The sequence below is a fragment of the Ochotona princeps genome, chromosome 8 (assembly GCF_030435755.1).
Source record: "Ochotona princeps isolate mOchPri1 chromosome 8, mOchPri1.hap1, whole genome shotgun sequence".
NCBI lineage: Eukaryota > Metazoa > Chordata > Mammalia > Lagomorpha > Ochotonidae > Ochotona > Ochotona princeps.
This window is the reverse complement of record NC_080839.1, coordinates 54,679,787-54,703,559: the sequence shown is the minus strand read 5'-3', so window position 1 is coordinate 54,703,559 and position 23,773 is coordinate 54,679,787. Positions and strand designations below refer to the sequence as shown.

Below are 23,773 nucleotides of genomic sequence, written 5' to 3'. Positions count from 1 at the left end.
GGGCCAGGGTAAAGGCAGCAGCCAAGGACTCAATCCAGTGTCCCATGTAGATGGCAGAAACCCTAACATCTGCGTCATCATCATTGTTGCCTCCTAGTGTCTGCATTGTGGACCTGGATTGGGAACCTGATAGGGGACTCAAATCGGGTACTGGTTTTACTGCTTTTGTGTTTCAGATACCACACAGTAACCAGCAAACAAAATCTCTTCTCTGAACAGCATACTGGGGGAAAGGAAAAACTGCAATCATTCCTTAAGAGCTGTTAGACTAACACTGACTACAATTAAGGGTCACAGTCGCTAACTTCTTCCTAGTCCAGAGCCCAAATAGATCACTAAGCCAGCTCTACATACAAAGTTTTGAGAATTATGTACAGTGAATGTACAGTTCTCAAAGACTTATTGTAACGCAGCTAGCTGGTTCCAAATTCAGCAGCTATTTGTCCAATGCTGTCTCCACTTGATTAATTGGATCTTACGTAAGGAAAACCACACTTTTGAATGATGGCATGTTCCAAAAAGTAAGACATTAAGTAGATTAAGAAAGGTTTTTTTGTGAACACAAGGCCACCAATGCTTATTTCAAACTTTAAATCTTTAGAGATCAAAAGTCCTGCTCAAGGATCAAGCATACCAAAGCCGTAGAGAAACGTTAGTCTTGGCAAGATGAGCAAAGAGAAGGAGGGAAGAAAGGGAGCAAACAAAATACAGAGAGGAAATTCTACCTTGACTTTCTTCACAGAAGTTTTATTTAAAAACAACAAACATCAGCCAGCAGTCTTTTTATATCATCAAAAAATAATTAAAAGAAAAATATTCACAAGGAGCGACCTCTACAGTCTCTGCAGTTTTTGATGCATGAAAGCACTGAGGTTAAAAAGGTTTGCAGAATTTAATTCCTTAGGATATAGAGAGGGGCCAGAGTTACCCAGACAGTCTCAGGGGTTGGCATGGCCAGTTGCCTCCTTCTAGAAAAGACACACACTAGCGCTGCATAAATAAGGAGATTCTGTGAGATCAGACCCCATGCCTAGAACACAAATGGTCCAATATAGTGGACTTTGAGGATAGTCCCCAATCCAATCTTCCAATAATGGAAGTAAGATGTCACTCAGCTTACCTAGTAGAAAGAACAGAAATAGTTCAAATCTCTCCCCAAAGTTGTTGATTTCTATTGACTTTTAAAAGTGGAAACCTTTTGAGTTATAGAACAATAATGCAGCTTGCCAAGTTGAATGCAACAGAATATGTCTGCTTTCATTACACATATATGCCCAGCAATGATCAAGATGCAGGGATAAAATAGAAAGCCTCTCCCATTTCATAGTTCTCCCACTCAAAATCTACTGTCTTCAAAACTGGTACTCCATATGAGTTGAATTCTATGCAATCTATAGTCATCGTTTCTTTTGCCTTTGAATAACAAGTTAAATCTCATTGAAAAAGTTCCCAAAATCTCCCCTGGACAGTTAACATAGCTAACTCAGATCCTACTGCAACATTTGGCTTGCACTCAAAGATTTAAATCCCACTTTTGCCTCCTCTTGGGCACATCTGAATTTATGGCTCATTTCTCTGCTTGCTGCATGCTCCATGGGCCTGATCTGAGTATGTTTCATTTTCACCAAGAGAAACTCTATTCCAGGTCACAAAAGTCAATAAATGTCCTGTACTCCGTTTGGCTGCAAAGTGAGAACAAGGTGAGAAATGGTCCTTAAGTTAAGAAAAAATAGAGTATATGTATGGATATTCATCCACATGTAGGCTAGGGAACACCCTTACAGGTGGGCTGTCAGAGAAAGCCAAGCTAACAAAGAGTGCGGAAAGTGATCAGCCGTTCTGAACGTAATGAAGCTACTTCCTTTACCTACTCCCACCACACCCGACAAAAGGAAAATGAACACAGTGACGTTGCATGAAATCTGAAGGTTTTATGCAGGACTATAATTTTTATATTTTGCTCTAGTGAACTTGAAAGCTCATCAGAAAAACCCACTGATAGATGAGGTCATTTAGAAATCTTTGTGAAAAAAATTGAATTAAAACATTAACATTTGATGTGAAAATAATTTTGAAACCCAAGCTTCTTTCCTACAAGCTTTTGGAATGTGCTTTGTATCTTATAGCACACAGACACAGGGCAAGGAAAGAACATGGCAATTCTTTAAAAGATTTGCTTTAAGGGAGAGAGAAAGAGAATGGTGAGTGGGGAGGAGATGAGAGAGACCTTACACTCACTTGTTCACTCCACGATGGCCGCAATAACCCAGGCTGGGCAGGCTAAAATCAGGAGCCTAGAACTCCAACCAGTTCTTCCATGTGAATAGCATGGATCTAAGTACCTGGACCATCTTCCATTGCCTCCCTAGATAAATTAGCAAGGAGTGGACTAGGAGCAGAACATCCAGGACTCGAACCTGTGCTCCAATATGGGAAACTATTATTGCATTAATTGTACTGCTTAACTTGCACTACAATTCAGGACCTGAGCATGGTGGTTTAGCCTGTCATGATGAAAGAAACATTCCAGTCCTCATGGCTGAAATATGAACCCCTTTTCTCTGGAAAATGTCTCAAAAGCTTTATATGGGCCTGTTCAATAGTGCAGTGGGTTAAGCTGCCTGTGATGCTGTCATTCACATCAGAGTGCCGATTCAAGTCCCAGCTGCTACACTTCCGATCTGACTCCCTGCTAATGCACCTGGAAAAGTAGTGGAAGATGGCTCAAACACTTAGAGCCCTGCCATCCAAGTGGGAGAAGCAGATGGTGTTCTGGCTTCATCTTGACCCATCCCCAGCTGTTGTGACCTTGAATATGGACCAGCAGATGAAAGACATCTCTTTCTCTGTCTTTCCCACTTCTGTGTCATTCTACCTTCCAAATAAATACATTTTTTAAAAAAGCTGTCGATTTTCCTCCACAAGGATTACATAATTTTTTAAAGTTTTATAAGGTTTAGTGTTTGTGTGTGTGTGTTTTGCGTGTGCAGGTGCAAGTATATGGGTGTTTTATATGAATTTCTCAAGGAGTAAGGGGTGCAACTGAGAAATGGTTCACTTTTGGAAAGAGATCTTCACTTTACATTCCATTTGACATATGCCGAGTTATCTGCATTCACTTACAGAGACCCTTGTTTGGGATACAGTTTGTAAATTGCTATAGATGAATTCAAAGACCAATAGGAATCCATCTGACCCAGGCTATAATTTAAATGAGGTGAAGGCCAATTTGATTCTTCAATAATTTGACATCTTCTGATTATCTGTCTCTTGGTTATGATACAAACTTTGTGTGTTTGTTTAATGGGGTTTTTTGGTTTGTTTTGTTTGCCTTTTTAGCCTCTATTTGCTCTCTGAGGGTCTCAAATCTGTAATGTGTGATTTAGTTTCATGCAGAACAGTCAGAATACTCATCAGACAAGGTGCAGTTATAAAATCTGAAACCTAAAGAGGCCACAAAAGCTGAGCTTATACCTCACAGGGTCAGGGCACCCCATGGCATGGGAGCCTGTTGGCTGCTCGATCCCCGAGGGCAGCAATGCTTGTTCTAGGTAGCCATTAGACTCAGGGCTTCCCCTACATGGGCACAGCACGCTTGGAATCAGTGTCATTAAGACTCCAGGAAGTCTTACTTGATGTGTGAGTGATGTGTCTATAGGAAGGGCCACAACCCACATACCTTTGTACAAGGCTTCTGGTGTACTTCGGAAGCTGCGAACAGCACTGGAATGTCTCAGAGATAAGCAGACTGACACCCATCTTAGAAATATCACAAGAAGCCAGGAGTCAGAGAAATGTGTTTAGAAGGAGCGTCCCCAAAGCCTGTGTTAGTCAGCTGATTGGTGGCTGACCTTGAGCAAAAGGAAGAAGTTTGCAAAATTTGACATTTATTCTAAAAACACTTTTTGAGCCACTACAGTATACTAAACACAATCATAAGCCACGGGGAAGCATCTGCTAACAGGAAGCAAGAATGTGAAGAATTCAATGGGAGATAGGGTGTTAATAACTCAATATTATACACTAACCAAGTCCTAGCTTTCAAGAGGATCCTATTGCCCAGTAACCAGATCCTCAATCATATATCTATTCCTTGAAAATAGTGTCTCTATTTTCCCCAAATCCTTCTTCTCTCTTTCTCTTTCTCTCTCTTTCTGAAATTTATATTCCTGGAAGAATTTAAAATACCTATTTGCTAGGAGAAATGAATCTATTAACATAGTACTTAAATATTCTGTTATGCCCCTTGTCAAAGACATTTGTGTCTAAAAAGGGACAAAAGAATCATATCTGTAGTAGTAGAAGTATTTTGATAATATTTTAATATTTCTTTCTATGAAGATGACATTGCTTGATTCATAACAATAGCTAAAGTAGGTAATGGTATGATAAAGATAGAAAACTAAGAAAATTTTCATGTTTTATTCAAGATTACCCTGCCTGAAATAGCAAAAGACATGATCAGATTTTCTGACCCAAAGCAGGCTCTTCCCACTACATCACAAACAATTCCCTTGACCACCCCTTTATGGAAGTCTTCAGGCCAGCAGCTGGCTTGAAGGTGGATGGACACAGAGTTCAACAGGAGAGCAATTTTCATGGAGCTCTCAAACTCGAACAGGTGTGCTGGTAATTACATTAGTCCTCCTTGGGGGCTGGGGGGTGGGGGTTGCCACACGTTTTTCTGCTTGGATTTTCCTTTGAACCTAGTTTAATTAATCTTCCCTCTAAAATTTTAGGTGTTGCAGGGGAAAAGGATAGTGGTACTGTCCCTCTAGTGGCCTTGGTCCAATTCCGGCCATAAAAAGGGATTTCACATCCTTAGAGACTTCCCTTTCACAGTTCATCAGCGTGCAATGTCTGGGCAGCTGAAATGACAAAGGGAACTCCCTCCTTAAGAGGGATTTCACTCAGAAACACAGAAAACACCCACCACAAAAGCAGTCATGATGCAGCTCTGTTTGCTGCTTTCATTTGGGCTCTGATTCACCGACCAATTGAGAGGCTAAAAAATGCTTATAGCTCTGGTTGTGGGGCAACCAAGGGGCAAGTCGTAACTTTACATGGGAGGTCTAGTGGATAAACAAGTTGGATCTAGATGCCCAGTTTGTTCATATCACTGAAAGCCTTTGCTACTATGGCTTAGCTGGGGTTAGTGGGGTAGACTGATGATGCACTTCAAAACTCCTAATATGTACATATGTACATATGCATACATGTGTGTATAAATGTATGTAAACATATGTATAAAAACTTCAGTAAGTTTGAGGAAAGTGAAATTGAAAGAGTCTGATTTTGGTGCAAAAAATCTGAAAGCCAAGCAAACACAATCTTAGAAAATGTCATGGAAAATGTATAGTATGAAAATCGATGCATGGATACCTAAATGCTTTGACACCAAATGAAATTTACCTTTTAATTCCGTTTTCCACATACTTTTTGAAACTCCTTATACACAAAAACTGTAAGGACATTTTTGAAACTCAATATCTGTTTTCTTTCTTCTTCCAGAAAATGAATGACATGGTTGCATTCGCACCTGAACAAGCTGCCATTGAGGTTAGGACTTGAAGTTCATTGTCTTTTCTGGACGGTTGAGTGTTGTTTCATAAATAAAGGCCAGAGAAGACAACAGTTGAAACTAACAGTTCCCAAGGTCTTTTGAAATGTGCAAATCTTAATCAAGACAAACTTAGAATTTCTGCACTCATGCCTAAGGCATCATCCATACCTCATCTTGCATGTACACAAATTATGTCATTGACCTGCATTGAGCTTGAAGGCTGATTTTTCCTTCTCCTTTGGGTCTATCAGCATAACTGTCACTAATAAGCAGAGTCCACTGCAGTCCAACTTCCACTTACTGACTGAGGAGAAATAGGGGTGCAGGAGGCTTTATTTACTAGTTAGTCTGTTTTCCCTAGGAGTATTGGCAAGTACTCTCTAAGAAGACTCACAATGACTCCTGCTTCACTATTCAGAACCTCGTATATTTTCTCCTCTTGGTTATAATCTGAAATTGACTTGCATCTAAAAAAGTATGGATATCACCTCAAGCTTAACCAGCCAAGGTTGTAGCGTCCATCTTGGGTGCATGTTCTCTTGCTCGCTCTTGTTTTTCCTCTATTTTCTCTAGCTTTCTTGCTGTTGCTCTCATTCTTGTTGTCTCTGATAACTCTATGGGAATTCAACTGATACCATATTAGCCTAGAGGAGAAAAATGGAGACTTGCCAACATCACCATCAATAAACCTGGAAGTAGAATTCTTTTTCTCTTCCTTCGCCTCTCTGATCTTTACATGAGGCCACAGTCTAGTATAAACAACTTGATTACAACTTCAAAAGACACCTTGACTCAGAAGCGCATACTTAAGCTATGCCCAGACTATTGATCCATAGAAACTATAAGATGATATTTGTTTGAAGCCATAGCAATGGGATAAAAGTGAATCTGCCCCGTTAACAGTTGAGGAGATGAGCCAAGTGGTTGCATGATGCAGGAACAATATCCTGAATTTATACATAAATACAGATTTTGATGAGAAGTTTTTCTAGTTTCAATACTAGATCACTGAAGTCATTCGTTGTGCATGTAGGGACTTCACACTCACTATACGTCTAGTTATAACAGTTAAAACATGATCATGCTAGGAGTAATTATAAACATCCAGAACTCATGGCACCCTCTTAAACTCATTAAAACAGAATCTCTTAGGGTGCAATCCAAATCTGGTTTTTTAAGAAAGTCATCCTAATAATGTTACTGTTGAGTTCAATCTGTAAAGGACTGTAAAAAATAACTTTTCCAGGTCATCACTCTACTGGATTTTGTGGTTTACCATATTTGGGGTGTTTCATATCTAGCACAGGAGATTCATTTTGGAAATTGAGGCCCAGAAGGGAGTTCAGCACAGTTGAGTGTTCTAAATGTGAGTGTGGTGTCAGCAGTTTACAGGACAGTGGGAGTTGAGCAATACTCTTCAATGTACTTGAATTCTTACATAAATCAACTTTAAGTAGTAATGAATGCTAGCATAATTCCATGAATGATTTGTTTTTTAGTAACTCAAACAAGCAATGATGTGTTGCTCAAGATGAATAATTTCGAAGGCATCATGGTATGAGGAAGGGGATGTTGGAATTAGTGTCAGAAAAACTGGGTTTAGCTGTTGGCTGCTCTGCTTGGCAACTATGTGAACTTGAGAAGTTAACTAAATCCTATTTTTTCTGGCTAGTTAGAATGAATTAACATGCATATTTTTATATCATGCCACTATGTCTTTTATCTTGCTTTTTTTATGTTTCACTCTATACATTTCTTCAGGAAATGAGAGGCTCTTCAAAAACACCATTTTTAAGGACTCTGTAGTACTCCATTATGTAGATGTTCCAAAAGTGTTTTAATAGTTAAATAGTTAGGTCACCTCCAAGTACTCACCATTATAAAGAACATTGTAAAAAAAAATCAATGCATATAAAATTTGCCCATAAATTCCTTAGAAAGAAACTTAAGCAAATAAAAATATTGTCTCCAAAAGCATGTACACCTCTCAAGAACATGATACACACAGCAAATTCCTGCTCAGAAAGGCTTAACCAATATGTATTCCTTCCAGTAGGAAAAAAAAGGTCTTTGCAGTGCAACTCTACCTAAGACATTATCAGTTTTCAAAATCTTACTAATTTGCTGATCTATAAATCCTTGTTACTATTATGGTCAAAATAAACTTTATTTTTTAAATGGGTTCTTTTTATCATACTGGTAAATTCAAGTAATTTCCTTAAATTTAGTACTGAAAATCTTCATTGGCAAAATGAAAACAACAACCCCTACTATCTCAAAGGGATATTGGGAAAATTTATGAAATGATAATTACAAATGCATTTATTAATGCAACTCTGATAGCCTCCATCTAGTTGATAGTTTTTGACAAGTAACCCAGTCAATCTCCTTTGAGGCTATAGAATCTAGGGCAAATCCCCTCTCATCCTCATTTATGACATTTTCATGTCATGCAGCTAGAGCTCAGTAGCATTAAGAGCTACAGGGAAGGGAACACTTGAATTGTCACTCTTGGTCATGCTAGGTGCTAGGCATGGGATCACTTGGTCAATTTGGTTGTATTGTGGAGGCCTCAATAACTCAACAGTCACTTCCTTCTCCATAGCTATTTCCTTCCTCTTTACCAGTCATGTCCCTGAGTCATTGCTCAATGGTAGCTCACAGAAACCATCAGCTCTCTCACAACAAAGACCAAGACCTAGTCCCTTTCTACATTCCCCAAGATCAGACCTGCCTCCACACAGAAGCTGTTCGACTCCCACATGTGAAATAACGGCAATATGGACAGAATGCCAGAATTCCCAGAATTACTCTAATCAATGAGTGACTTTCATGTTAGTGCCCTTTCAATTTGACTCTCTTATCTGAAAAGGAAAATTAAGAAATAAGAACAAAAATGATGATAAAGACTTGAAAATACAGGCAAAATGTCTAGCAAACTCAATGTAAGACATTCACCATGTTAATTAAGATGTGGTTTTCAAAGGAAAAACGTGGTGGATTTAAACATCATCAATGTTTAGTCAGGCTATAACTTCACTGTCAGAAGCCTGAAATTACCCCCTCTGTTTTATTCCAAGAATTTGGCTCTGTGTGTTAAGGGTTGCAAAGGAATGGGCGTTGCTAGGGTAGAATGTGTTCTCTTTTATTTATAATTAGAAAGAACAAAAATGTGTATTTGGGGACCCCTTGTACTAGCGCCTATAAACTCACAGTAAGGAATTTTGCGTTAGTACCTCTGAACAAACTACCCTTTTTTCTCAAGATTTATGGAAGAACTTTAAAGATGTTTTGTATACATAATTCCATAGTCTGTGCTTTAATTCAATACACACTTTGGCTGCAAATGACTACAAAGTTGGACATTTGGAGTTCAGTTTCTTTTGGTGTATCTTTTCCAGATATTACTTCGTTTTGTTTATACAGTCCTGTGGCATCTCTGTAAACTTACTTTTCTAAATTATTGTCTTCTGTAATTGCAGGCATTAGAAAGTGGTAGCAGAGAAAAGAAATGAATCAGCTTCTATAGCAGCTATTCGGAGCAACAGTTAACAGGATAGTCAGAATGATCACAACCCATACTGGACAAGCTAAATTCAAATCTTAGATCTGTTGTGAATTCCAGCTCACTGCTGATGTGTTTGCTGAGGGGTAGCAGGTGAAGGCTCAAGTACTTGGATCTCTGCTACTCATGTGGGAGACCCAGGTGAAGTTCTGGGCTCCTGGTTTTAGCCTGGCCCAACCATGGTCATTGTGGGTATTTGGGAAGTGAAATTACAGATGGGGAATCAATCTCTCTCTCTCTCTCTCTCTCTCTCTCTCTCTCTCTCTCTCTCTCTCTCTCTCTCTCAATTACGCCCTTCTCTCTGGTATTCCCTTTCAAATAAATGAGGATAAATAAATATAATTTTTAAAGGACTTTTAACCTCTTTCTATGAAAGAAGCATCATTTTGCTTAGGAGAATGGCTGTTATTACTGTCTGTTCTATGGTGGCCAAAACTTTAATGATGAAATGACACCTGCAAGCCTCTTGGATGTGAGAGCCCTCATTGTGTCAGAGAAACTGCTATCAGTTGTCCAAAGTACTCCCCAGGTTTGTATAACTGGGGGAACTTGGTCAGAGTGCCCTGGGCTTACCATAATGCAATGTTCTCCCAACCCAGGGCTCATTTGGAACAACCAGAACTACTGAAAACTAGGGCACACAGATCAGTCACAAAGGAGAAAGTCGTTAAGTAGCTCTTCAGTTTGGAAATGGCCATTTCTGGGTTTCCTGGCCCACTTATATAACACTAATTGAATTATACTGCATTCTTTGGTAACACCAAATTTGCTGGTGAGGCATGGACTCAAAGAAAGGCCTAGCACTCTCTTGGCTTCCCAGTTCTCTGGCCAGTGTCAGGCACATAACATTACCTCTTCTCATTTGTTGCTAGAAATACTTTTAACAATAAATAATAATAAACTGTTTCTGTGATGTCACTAAATGTCAGATCGTGAGGTATGTTGAGGATTAAATGAGATAATATGCAGTACCTCAGAGGGATCACTGTATTGTTATTCAACTTTCATGGGTCAGAAGACTAATTAGGTGGGGAAGAAAAGTTACCCAAGCACTTGTCTCAGAAAGGCTCAGCTGAAATTCATGCACGGTCTGTCATAGCCTGGCTCCCCTTGACTGAACACATATGACGTACAAAGCATTGCACTGAGAGGTTAGTACATGTTGATTCTCTTAATCATCACATTAACCCCATGGGGCACACAGTACAGATATCTTCATCCTATAGATTGAGGGAAATCCGTTGTCCTGATTCTATGGATGCTTATAGATAAGAAACCATATTTTATTTCCTTGCTCTATTAAAAAAATGACTAGAGGGACCAAACAATGTATCTCATATCACACAGTTTTTGAAGACAGAGCTATGATTTGAACCTAGGCAGTTAGATTCCTGAGTTTGTGCTCACAACCTTGGTTCAACAGATCATCGTTGTGATAACCATATCTCAGGGAGAGTTGGGCCAAATTGGTATAGTGAGCAGTCATCTTCCCTACACGGAAAATAATGTTAGAGAATGTATATTTCATGGAGCACTGCAATGAGTACAAATGCTCCAATCACCTGAGTCTCCTGAAGGGGAATTATTAGTGCTGCTCTTGCTTTGAGGAAATGAGCATGGAGGTATACAGCACAGAATGTCACTGATCACTCTCCTGCTAGGTCTGCACTCATCGGAAAGATGCTTGGAGCTCATGACAGAATCAAGTGCAGGGTAGGAAAACTCCTAGGCCTGACAGTAAATAAATATGCAGCTGTAACTGTCCCCTCTGACCTTTGATGTCTTTCACCCCCAGGTGTACTCATGACCATGAATATCCTCAGAATGAAGAACCCAACCAAGGTAGGGTTGGCCCTGCCACCAGTTTTCAGCGTACTTGGGTCAGCTGTTGTGCCTGGCAGAGCCTCAATCTACAAAACAGATGCATTGGACAAATGCTCTTAGAATGCTTTCTGAGCTCTCAAACACTCTGGGTCTTCACAACAATATAAGATATGATTTCTTTTTAATGGGCACCCCATGGTAGAATTGTATCTTCTTGGTACAACTAAATATTCATCCACCATAATTGCAATCTCCAGGCAAATAGGCAGCCATCCCCCCTCCCTGGGACAAGATTTTTGGGGCTACCATAACAGGCAGGTCAAGGTTCTTAGAGATCAAAAGAATCAGGCATGGAGGAAATATGTGTGTGGTTTTTAGCATGTACACTGCAGAAGTCCCAGCACACAAGCCTCTGGAAATAGCATCTCTTTGACACCAGTTGGATTTGAATGCATTAAGTAGTCCTGCTTCTGTTCTGAATTCTCCAGCTATTGGGGAACTAACTAGGGGCCTGAGAGGCACATGATAGGGGACCAACCTGATAATCCGGGATGATCTCATCTCAGAGAGCCTTCAGAAGCGCCCTCTCTCCAAGATTATGGCATTGGACTGGCACTCATGGCCTTGACATGTAAGCCCAGCTGCACTTGCTGGGGCTCTGGTGGAAACACTTGCTGAGCAGGTGTGAGATTGCAGGCCTGCTGGGAACCAGTCACTTCTGACTTTCTTCAGAGGGGACTTGTTCATTGCCGGTGAAATCCCCTGACCAAGGTCACTCAGGTGCTAAGGCGTATATGTTTTCCCGCAGCTGCCCTAACAGATCACTAAAAAAAAAAAAAAAAAAAAAAAATTCAGCATCCAGGTGTCAGCAGGGTCACACTCCGTCCAAAGGTTCCTGGGGAGATTCTTTTCCTGTCTCTTCTGGCTTCTTGTCTCTCCAGGCATTGCTTGGCCAGTGGCCACATCACTCTGCTCTCTGCCTCCATCTTCATTGGGCTGCTCTATTGAGTGTTTCCTCCTCCTTTGTTACCGGGACACTGGTTGTTGGATAGGGGACCCACCTGATAATCCAGGATGATCTCATCTCAGAGAGCCTTAATGGAAACATGTCTGTCAAGGCCCTTCTCCCAAATATGGTCACAGTCACAGGTTCCTGGGTTTAGGAGAAATGCATATCTTTTCAGGGAGGAGAGCAGTATCATTTAATCCCCCACAGCTAAGCAGATGGTATTCTGCTTACTTTTCACAGGTGCCTTTAAAAATGCCTGTGAAATTATCTGGGCTCTTCACAAACCAAAGTGCAGCTGAAGGCTCAGTTTTCAATGCTGATGTTTAGTTCGTGTTCCAAAAGACTGGATCAGGAAGCCTCGGCCATCTCACATGTCCCCCAACAGAGGGAACCGGTAACAGCTAGTCAGGCTTTGTTTTAAAGAGGACTGAGTTGCACTTTGCAACTAGTTGTATATTTTCAAAATTTCTCTTTTTAAAGATTTATTTAATTTTTTATTGAAAAGTCAGATATACAGAGAGGAGAAGAGACAGAGAGGAAGATCTTCTGTCCGATGATTCACTCCCCAAGTGACCTCAATGGCCGGTGCTGTGCTGATCCCAAACCAGGAACCAGAAGCTTCTTCTGGGTCTCCCACATGGGTATAGGGTCCCAAGACTTTGGGCTGTCCTCGACTGTTTTCCCAGGCCACAAGCAGGGAGCTGGATGGGAAACGGGGCTGTCGGGATTAGAACCGGTGCCCATATGGGATCCCAGTGCATTCAAGGTGAGGACCTTAGCCACGAGGGCACCGCGCCAGGCCCTATTTTCAAAATTTCTAAGATAAGTATAGAACATCATTGCCTTAAAAGTACAGTTCAAAGCAGAGTGGCTGAACTAGTCTACACACAGTGGTATCCCAAAAGAAGGCAGAGACAGCCCAAGGTATATGTATGAAGTTATGACCCAAATGCTGGTATCTTTGGGAGTTCTACCACAGCTCTTTTTTGGTGAAGGAAACTATATTGCTCATTTCTGTTTATTTGAAGGCAGAAACAAAGATAGATATCTTTCATCCTTTGGTTCATTCCCCAAATATCTATACAGTGGGGCAAGGCTAAAGCTGGGAACTAGGGAGTCTATCTTGTGGGTAGCATTGAGCCATCATCTAACTCTTCCCAGGGTGTGCTTTAGCTGGAAGCTGGAAGCAGGCATGGAACCAGACTTGAACCCATGCTCTCTAACAAGATAGCAGTATCCCAAGCAGCCTCTTAACTGCTCTACCAAATACCAGTCCTGGAAACAGATTTTTAAATGAAATTTTCCACTTAGGTATAGAAAATTTAAAGGTATGAAAAATCAATATTGACATTATAAAAGTGAATGTATTTTCCTTAGAGGTAAATGAAGAGCCATTGCATGCAGTTTGAAACAGCCAAAACCTAAACATCCAACAAAATTTTGGCACAAAAATGTTGGCTGCCAGAGCTCTAAGTGCTATTTGGAACAATAACAAGATAATAAGCAATGCCAACACTCAGAGGACCAAAACTCTTCCTTCATTTGTTTTTGTTCAATACCATAGGAACATTCTCAATGCTTTAGGTGGCCCTTCTGGAGCCCAAGTCTCCATGATGCACTCTGCTCTTCCTTCTGTTAAGCTTAATGCTTTGCAAGTTATCATTAAATCCCCTATTTTGGTGGATGGAGCCAGGATGTCCCAGTCCAAAGCCAGGGAGTGCTCTTAAAGGCAAATCCTCAGGTCTTTTGCCACCTGAGCTCAGATATCTGGGCTCCTCTTTTCCCTGTGGTGATGCTGCTTTGCTTTCTCACCCCTCTTGGGGAGTGGAGTCCATTAACCGAAACTTCACACCCTCAGCAACTTCAATTAGCCAAGGTTGTGGCATGAAACAGAAGTGCAGGCTTCGGGTCATGGGAAAGCCCTCTAGACCAGGCATTTCAAGTCAGAGGCATCCATTTTGCCTGATACTCAGAGCTACTGGATGAAGAAGCTAGAAAACTCAACGAGACAATGAAGCCACAAGAAACAGACAAGTGACAAACTCTTGCTTCTTATGTAGCTGAGGCTTGATGGTATGGACAAGCATGTCATGAATCAACTGACTAGCACCAGCGTTTTACCAGCTATCCTGAAGCCTGCCGACAACACTAGCCCATGTCATAATGAGGGCCTTCTGATAACATGCTCCTTTGGATGAAGTCCAAGGGAGACACGTGGCTTGTGGAATTCCACACTGTAACCAGCTATGCTTCAGAGAGATTCCAGAATCGTGATGATATGACTTATTTAGGGTGAAGGTTATCTATTCCTCCTCCCCCAGACCCTTATATGCCAGGAGAGGGGCATCTTGTTCATGTCAGGTGACAACAGCCTTGTTCCTTCTGCTATAATGAACTTTTCATGTCATACAGAACCTGAAATACCCAACAAGCCATTGCTCTTAACCTCTCCTTAGGAAAGAAAGCATTGTGAACTGGCACTACCATGGGAATAGCTGCCCCTGGAGTTACTACTCATCCCTGTGCTATTCATGGAGGCTCTTGGGGAAATGTCCAAAAAGCTCTTCATAGCTCTTGCTTCCTGAAATTCTGATTGTCACTTGTGGATTGAAACATGTGGATTACAAATGGTTTGGTGAGCACTGTTTCAAGAAACAGCTAATGCATTGTGATGAAGATTGCAGTAGAATCGTGCAAGGGTATGATTCAGGAATTTGTATTTCTGTTGTTATGTGGAGAATTAACTACGGGAAAACAATATTCTAAAGAGAACTGGTGAGGTTTATGTGATAGGTCAACACATACCTCACTTTCCTCTCTCTAAGTTGTGAACTTAGAGATGCATAAGGAGTAAAGTGAAGGGAGGTCAATATACCACTGGTTCATGAGAACTGGCATTGCTGGCTTTGGGCCTGGAATTAGAGTATAACCACATGTGTAAGCAGTTTTAGAAGACATGAGCCATCCTACTGAGGAAACCAGTGGGACATGACGGAGCAGAGCACAATGTGAGCTATCCAGGGGAAGTTGGCTCCCAAAGGTAAGAGAGGAAGGAAGGGTCTAGACTGGAAATGTGGGTTTGTGTCCCTCAGTCATCATCAAGGTGCCTCATCCCACCCTCGTGGACCATTAGTATTGAGACATTGAGTTAGGGGAGTGTTCACTCATTCAGGGGAGTGTCAAAGGTTATATCTATCTTCTTACTACACACATCTTTGAACTTAATGGAGGTCAGGATGACAGACTGGTGGTGTTCCTCAGGGGAATGTCCTCAATGGAGGCCTGTGGCAGGCAGGAAATTTTCAAAAAAAAGCAGCATTCCTGTGGGTCCAGAGCCCCTTCCACCTTAGAGGATTTATTTCTATCTGCTTCCACAAGCCTACCATGCACAGAGCTCAAATCTACCAACAGAAGCTGGCAGATATGGAGTCTGATAGGCTGATGGACATCAGGGACTCATTGTCCCTTCGGAACGGTCTGGATGGAGCACTGAGAAAGTACTGTTCTGCAGGCCCCTACTCAAAGAAAACTGGGAACTCCAGAAGAGGGACAGTTTTACAGAGTTCTTCAATGAGTCTAATCTGCAGCCCAGCTTGAGAACCACAAATATGGATGATCTCTCTTTGTCAGGGGTGGTCATCCCTGCCACTCAGACTGGCAGCATTCTGGGGCAAGTGACATAGAATGGTGGTGAAGACTGCTGGCTCTGGAGTCAAGTGGCCTGAATCTCCCCCTTAGAAAGGCCTAGAGTCATTGGTTAAGGCACTTAAACATTGCTTAGTCTCTCCAGGGCAATCAGGGTCATCACTGCAAGGCAATCCACTCCAAGGTGATATCTAGTCCCAGATTTTCTTTGTATATGTTGCAGAAGGCAATGGGCCACAATCCCAAAGTGTACATGCTTGGGTTATGCTCCAGATCAGAGAGGTCCCATGTGGTGTAGGTTTTTGAGTAATGCCAACAGAAGCTACCATCCTAAATTTGGGAGCTGTGTTTCCTCACTGGAAAAAAATGAAATTTCATTGACACCTCTCCCTCATTGCCCCAAAGCATGAATGCTCTCATGAGCTGATTGAATTCTTAATACTGGCATTACAAATTCATTCATATTCTGAGTTACTTTAACTTTTACAACTCCCAGGCTTAGCTGTTGACCCAAGTCCTATCTACCTAGCCTGTAAGTGCCATTCCTTCTTGTTCTTATTTTCAGAAAACCATGCACTGAAAATTACTTAATTAATAGTTCTTGATTATGAGAATAATTATGGTCTTGGATGAATTATGATTTTCCCCAGATTTATTTATTTGTTTATTTATTTTAAAAAGCAGAATGAGAGAGAGAAAGATCTATCTTCTATCCACTGGTTTACTCCCAAAAGACTACAAGAGCTGGGGCTGGGCACTATTAAACCCAGCAGCCAGGAAGAAGCTCCAACAACATCTTCCAGGGGAAATCAAGTATTTGTGCCACCATCTGGTATTTCCCTGAAGCATTAGCTGAGAGCCAAATCAAGAGTAACTGAGATTCCGGAGCAGGGGGACAGGAGGAGGCTTGTGTCCCAACCCTGAAGACTCCCGGAGCCTCACCAAGGACTATCAGTACGACCACCGAGGACTACATCCCTACTGCCAAGGAGACCACGGGAGAAAAGGAGTGCCTTCGGAGGCCAGGAACTCTGAGGTCGCCCACCCCCATTTGGACCTACAATATGGGATGGAAGAAGCCCAATTCCTGCCTTGCAGGATTCAGGGACATCGGTGCGACAGCCAGGATCCCTGGACGGTCCGCGGAAACAGAAGAACAGTAAGCTTCCTTCGGAACTAGGGAGGGGAGCTTCCTCTGGCCCTTGCCTGCTTCCAACTTTGGGTCCCCACTCTCTTTTATAAGGACCATCAGGATTGCTCCAGAAACCTCTCATAACAAACACGAACAAACAAGTTAGAATAGACAGACAGAGAACAGATGGGAAGGCTTGGAAGCAGACAGGAAGTGGCCAGCCGGGATGCACTTGTGACTCACTGGGTGGGACACAAAGATCAGATACTCCTCTCTGGGGTGTTGAGGATTTCTCTGCACACCCCTCCCAAAAATATTCACCTGAACTGTTGACATTTGTCCTGTTAAAGTTATAGAGTTGGACTACCCGAAAAACAGCCAGGTTCAGCAAAATCACGCTTCAATGCTATAAAATGCTAAATACTAACATTGAAAAAGACAAGAGACAGCTGAATAGCAATCTATAGCCATTTTAAGGTATATAGACCATGGTTGAATGTAAACCAAAGTTGAAATGTCTATGGGGAAGTCACAGGTTGTGGTCGAGAACATGCATTTTCCTAGTAACATATTGGTTAATCAATACCATGTCAATTAATGCCATAATGCTGTAAATGGTTGTAAATATTGCGTTGAGTTTTTTACTTGATTGGGATGATACTCTGCTGGTTCTGCCTTTGGACCAGAGATGGTCTCACCAGGAAGCCGTTGAATTTGCCAGGACAATTAGATGCTGAACTTTACGATTGGTCAAAACCTCCAATGAAAGAATCTCAACTGAGTTTGAACTATGGAAATACAGCGGGGTGGAGCAATCCACTGTGGGAGGGGGAGGGTTTGGGGAGGGGCGGGGGGAATTCCAGTGCAAAAAAAAAAAATGTGTGTCACATAATGCAATGAAATTAATAATAATAAAAAAAAAAAGTAAAAAAAAAAAAAAAAGAAATTAAAAAAAAAAAAAAAAAAAAAAAAAGAGTAACTGAGATTCAAACCAGCCCTCCAATATGGGATACATGCGTCCCCTCAAAACTGGAAGCTGCTGCGCCACAGTACCATCCCTGAATTGTGTTTAAATAACCAAGAATTCCCAGGGCTAAAACCTGTAGCTGAATGGGATGTTGGAGACCTAGGTTGGAGCTAAAAGGCAACTTAGCTAGAGTAACCAAGCATGAGGTCCCATTTTCCTTTCTATCACATTGCCTCTCTCTAGGATAACGCTAACCCACATCTCTGTTTTTTAAATCTATTTCATTCCCCTTTCCCTTTTGGCTGCAGAGGTCCTAAATTCATGGAGAAAGAAACTTAATTTAAAAAAAAGCATGAATACAAATGTCTGGCTTCTCGGTTTGGATAGCTTTGGAGGATGAGTTTTATTACTCCCCAGCTTGTCTTGCCAACAGCTCAAAGAGCAAAGAAAACCCAAAGAGCTGAACCAGTAAGAGGTCAGCTGTTTGCCATCCTCTAACCCAGCAGAGCAGAGCTACCTGCTGCCCAGGGGCAGTGATTTATCACCTTCTGCTCTGAAGCAGAGCCAGCAAGGTGAGCAGATCTGCGTAGGCGCAGCAACCTGGGCAGCTGTGGCAATATCTGCCAATGCTGTGGTTGGCTTGGAGCCCAGGGTCCCTTGCTGGTCTTCTCTGGAAAAACTCCTCCCTTACAAAAGAGGTTCTGACAAGCTCCAGCCATCAGAGCTCTACAGCTAGGATTTAGGGAAACTAGTGTGCAAATGGGCAGAACAAGATTTTGCCCAAAGACTTAACAGGATAGGAAGTTCCTTGTTTGGCAATCTGGCTGTGTGTTCCGGAGCCATGCAGAACAAAGACCTTCACATGTCTATTTTGGCAAGGATAGGAAGGTTTAAACGATCCTTTTCTACCCAATGAAAATGGCCACCTAAGCTGTGAGTGTTGATTGAATATCTGTTTAGCACTACCAGAGCCTCAGCTAGGGTCCTGTCATGCTCCTCCCTGCACCAGCAATGGCAACACTGCAGGTGACGAGGGCACACAATGAAGGATTTTGACTCTCCCTACAGCTCTGGGTTTTCTAAGTGACAATGAGTGTTGGGTGGGTTCTACTCCTTTCAGCTCCCACCAGTCCCCTTAAGGTCACATCTTCCCTCCCTGAAGTGTTGTTTTTGGAGAGGCCATTTGGAAAATGACAAAACTGAAATATCCAGATGTGCCTTTGTGTGCATTTTTCATGCATTGGGAGCCTGGGGTGATGGATTTGGATCTGAAACACACACCATGTGTGGGACAGCTTCCCCCATCTGGAGCCCAGGTGTGGGGGGTCCATCCCTGGCTTCCAAATACAGATATCCGCAAGTTATGAGAGCAAGGCAAATCCAGCTTGCCTGCTCTTGCCCCATAGGAATGATCTTACTTTGATGTACAAGGCCAAGGTTGAATTTCATTTGCAGGTCAAGTTTAGCTACAATGGCAGAACTGGACGCACAAAGAAAGCTGGGAAGTTGTAACAGGCAATGTGAGGCAATGGTCCAGAGCTTACCTTATAACATCAGAAAGACTTGAGCTCAAATTTCAGCTGTCTTAATTTGTTCTCTGTGTGATCTTAGGAAAGGAACATTATTTGCCCAAATGTGGATTGCTTTACCTGTAAAGTGTTGTTCTTACCTGAAAGTGCTGCCTCGATGACTAAAAGAATGCTTGTGAAAAACATGAAGCACCACCAGCTCAGTCCCTATGAAAGAACAAGTTGCCATCATTATTGTCCATTTTAGAAGCATAGCCTCTTTCCCACAAGGCCCTGCTTCAGGGGCCAGCACCATAGCACAGCAAGCTACACCTCTGCATATGGTACCAGCATCCCATATAGATGCTAACTTGAGTTCCAGCTGCTTCATTTCCAATCCAGCTCCCTGCTAGTGGCCTGAGAAAGCAGTGAAGGATGGTCCAAGTGCTTGGACCCCTGAATGCATGTGGGAGATCTGGAAGAAGTTCCTGGCTCCTGATATCAGCCTGGCCAGCCATGACCATTGGCCGTTGTGCCTAGTTGGGGAGTGACCCAGTGCATGGAAGCTAGAGATCTCTCTCTCTTTCTCTCTCTCCCTACCTCTCCTTCTTTCTCTGCAACTCTTGGTTTCAAATAAAAACAAGGAAATTTTTAACAAAAAAGTAACCTTTCCAAACTTTTACATCAAGGGCTGCCTATTCTGTATCCTCCCACTGATGGAATTTCCTCATCTTAACCCCAAACCTCACTCTACTCTCATTTTCTGACATTTCATTTTTATCTACCGTTTGGTATCTACCAAAGTGACGGTTTCATCACAGTGCACTTCGCCGAAGGACAGTTTCAGAGTTATCTGTGTCAATGGCGCCCCCTGGTGTCAGTTCTGTCAGAGCAGAGAGTGGGGAGAAAGGGCTCCTTTGGACTTTTAAGAGCCAAGTGCGAGACATGATGAAAGCCAAAGTAAGCTTTTCACTTTACCAAGTTTCTTCTAGATACTTTAATTCAGATGCCACCGTGGTGCAAAGCATTTGGTTCCTGGACAATGGCTCTTTCTTTTCTTTGAAAGACAGATTTGCTGAGAGAAAAGAGAGAGAGGAAGATCTTTCATCTGCTGATTCACTTCCCAATGGTTACAACAGCCATTGCTGAGCTGATCTGATGTCAGGAGCCAGGAACGTCTTCCGGGTCTCCCACACGCAGATGCAGGGTCCCAAGGTTTTGGTCCATCCTTGACTGCTTTCCCAGGCCATGAGCAGGGAGCTGGATGGGAAGTGGAGCAGCCAGGACATGACCGGCACCCATATGGGATCCCAGTGTTTGAAAGGGAAGGATTAGGCAATTGAGCCATCACATTGGCCATGATGGCTTTGGCTTTTAGCCACGTGGAGAGTGAACCATCAGATGGAAGATCTTTCTCTCTGTATCTCCTTCCCTCTATATATCTGCCTTTCCAATAACAATAAATAAATCTTTTAAAAAGATTTATTTTAAAAAAGATGTCTTATGTTGTGGTGGCAATGTTCTGTTTTAGTGACAATTGTCCATTTGCTTTGGTTCTGCCTACATATTCAAGTTAGGCACGTTTTATTGACCTTCCGCCCCCGCGCCCGAAAATCTGTGTTAGATTTAACAGAAGTCAGTAAAATGTCTAAAAACAGATGTTTCTGAAGGAATTCCCAATATAAATTTGTGTGTGTGTGTGTGTGTGTGTGTGTGTGTGTGTGATTCAAGACAAGTGAACAGACACTGCAGGACAACATACGGTAAAAGCCATGCCTTTGCCATTGTGACCTTCACAGTCTCCTGGTCCCACACCTGAGATGGCATTCAGGCCTGGAGAAGGCCTGGGGACAGCTGACGCTTGGAGCAGTGTTGCCAGCTTGTGGTTTGCTTCGTGTCTGAGGCAGTTCCTTGGAAGTGCAAGCCTCACCTTCCGCTTTCATGGCTGGAAAAAGAGGCTCTCATGCTTCCTGAAACAGGAACGCATGTATGGTTTTATTACTCGGATAGGGAACCCAGATATCTAAGAATAGCTTGATCTCTAGCCCTGGTTGGTGGTCTTTTCTGGATACGCTTGCAATGGAAAAAGCATAGAGCGAGTAGACAACTTCTTTTTTTTTTTTTTTTGCTATTTTTTTTTTATTTTGCATTCTGTGACAGTTTCATAGGCTCTGAGGTTCCCCCTCACCCCTTCCCATGCCTCTCCCCCACGGCGAACCCCCCCACCCCGTTGCATCGTTACAGTTCAAATTTAATCAAGATTCTTCCCCTGCAAACAGATGCCAAGCATATAGTCCAGCTGCTCATTGTCCAGATGGATTGATCAGCTTCTTGAGGAGACTATTTAGCTGCGAACAACCCCTATTGGTTTTAATATTTCTCAAGTTATGAATCACTGCCAGTCTCGCCTCTCCCAGCTCGACGAGGTCGTTGTAGAGTTCACTGGTTGTCACTGTCCATCATATAGTCTTCATTCGCCCAGTTTTCTCTGCCAACATATATCCGGGATGGTTGATTGACCCGTTCCATCCTCTGTCTTATCTTGGCTAGCGTTCTGAGTCCAGCTGGTCATCGCCACAATCAGTTTGTAGGTGCAGTTCCTGACTGATTTTGTTTTCGGACTGGAGTTGCTCCAACTTGCCCGTTCCCAACGCATAGGAGCAGGGTGGAGATCGGACTTTACTCCAGTTCTGAGATGGTCTCCAAGGCTGCTAGCGAAACAGCTATTTCTGATGGTAAAAACCCTGTAGCTCGCCGCCGGGCGGCCAGCAGGCAGAGCCTGGCACCATTTGGTGCACTGGCCGCCCACAGATAGGGACTCCCTCACTGCCTCGCGGCATTGGTCTTGGCATGCTGAGTCCTGGTTCTCGGATCCGGCCTGGCCAGGCTGCCCCCCGCCCTGGGGAGCAGCCCGCCGTCTCTAGGCCAAGGTTCACGGTCCCTCCCGAACTGCCCGCCTCCAGCTTATGGCCGAGGGGCGGAGCTAGTCCTGTTCCCGAGGCTCCCCTATGGCGGGTTTACCTGAGAAGGAGGCGGTAGCACTTGGCCTGTATAGTAGCCAGAGTTCCTCACTGCCTCGCGGCATTGGTCTTGGCATGCTGAGTCCTGGTTCTCGGATCCGGCCTGGCCAGGCTGCCCCCCGCCCTGGGGAGCAGCCCGCCGTCTCTAGGCCAAGGTTCACGGTCCCTCCCGAACTGCCCGCCTCCAGCTTATGGCCGAGGGGCGGAGCTAGTCCTGTTCCCGAGGCTCCCCTATGGCGGGTTTACCTGAGAAGGAGGCGGTAGCACTTGGCCTGTATAGTAGCCAGAGTTCCTCACTGCCTCGCGGCATTGGTCTTGGCATGCTGAGTCCTGGTTCTCGGATCCGGCCTGGCCAGGCTGCCCCCCGCCCTGGGGAGCAGCCCGCCGTCTCTAGGCCAAGGTTCACGGTCCCTCCCGAACTGCCCGCCTCCAGCTTATGGCCGAGGGGCGGAGCTAGTCCTGTTCCCGAGGCTCCCCTATGGCGGGTTTACCTGAGAAGGAGGCGGTAGCACTTGGCCTGTATAGTAGCCAGAGTTCCTCACTGCCTCGCGGCATTGGTCTTGGCATGCTGAGTCCTGGTTCTCGGATCCGGCCTGGCCAGGCTGCCCCCCGCCCTGGGGAGCAGCCCGCCGTCTCTAGGCCAAGGTTCACGGTCCCTCCCGAACTGCCCGCCTCCAGCTTATGGCCGAGGGGCGGAGCTAGTCCTGTTCCCGAGGCTCCCCTATGGCGGGTTTACCTGAGAAGGAGGCGGTAGCACTTGGCCTGTATAGTAGCCAGAGTTCCTCACTGCCTCGCGGCATTGGTCTTGGCATGCTGAGTCCTGGTTCTCGGATCCGGCCTGGCCAGGCTGCCCCCCGCCCTGGGGAGCAGCCCGCCGTCTCTAGGCCAAGGTTCACGGTCCCTCCCGAACTGCCCGCCTCCAGCTTATGGCCGAGGGGCGGAGCTAGTCCTGTTCCCGAGGCTCCCCTATGGCGGGTTTACCTGAGAAGGAGGCGGTAGCACTTGGCCTGTATAGTAGCCAGAGTTCCTCACTGCCTCGCGGCATTGGTCTTGGCATGCTGAGTCCTGGTTCTCGGATCCGGCCTGGCCAGGCTGCCCCCCGCCCTGGGGAGCAGCCCGCCGTCTCTAGGCCAAGGTTCACGGTCCCTCCCGAACTGCCCGCCTCCAGCTTATGGCCGAGGGGCGGAGCTAGTCCTGTTCCCGAGGCTCCCCTATGGCGGGTTTACCTGAGAAGGAGGCGGTAGCACTTGGCCTGTATAGTAGCCAGAGTTCCTCACTGCCTCGCGGCATTGGTCTTGGCATGCTGAGTCCTGGTTCTCGGATCCGGCCTGGCCAGGCTGCCCCCCGCCCTGGGGAGCAGCCCGCCGTCTCTAGGCCAAGGTTCACGGTCCCTCCCGAACTGCCCGCCTCCAGCTTATGGCCGAGGGGCGGAGCTAGTCCTGTTCCCGAGGCTCCCCTATGGCGGGTTTACCTGAGAAGGAGGCGGTAGCACTTGGCCTGTATAGTAGCCAGAGTTCCTCACTGCCTCGCGGCATTGGTC

General features: G+C 44.1%; 1 long non-coding RNA gene across 3 annotated transcripts in view; it reads left to right on the top strand.

Annotated features, from left to right (window-relative positions):
• The window catches only part of LOC131481014 (uncharacterized), a 169,726-nt gene that overhangs the window by 124,714 nt on the left and 21,239 nt on the right, over positions 1 to 23,773 (top strand). For all 3 annotated transcript variants that reach the window (XR_009245990.1, XR_009245989.1, XR_009245991.1), the window contains 2 exons: positions 4,431 to 4,621; positions 5,512 to 5,598. This is a non-coding gene — a long non-coding RNA (uncharacterized LOC131481014). The remainder of the gene's footprint in view (positions 1 to 4,430; positions 4,622 to 5,511; positions 5,599 to 23,773) is intronic.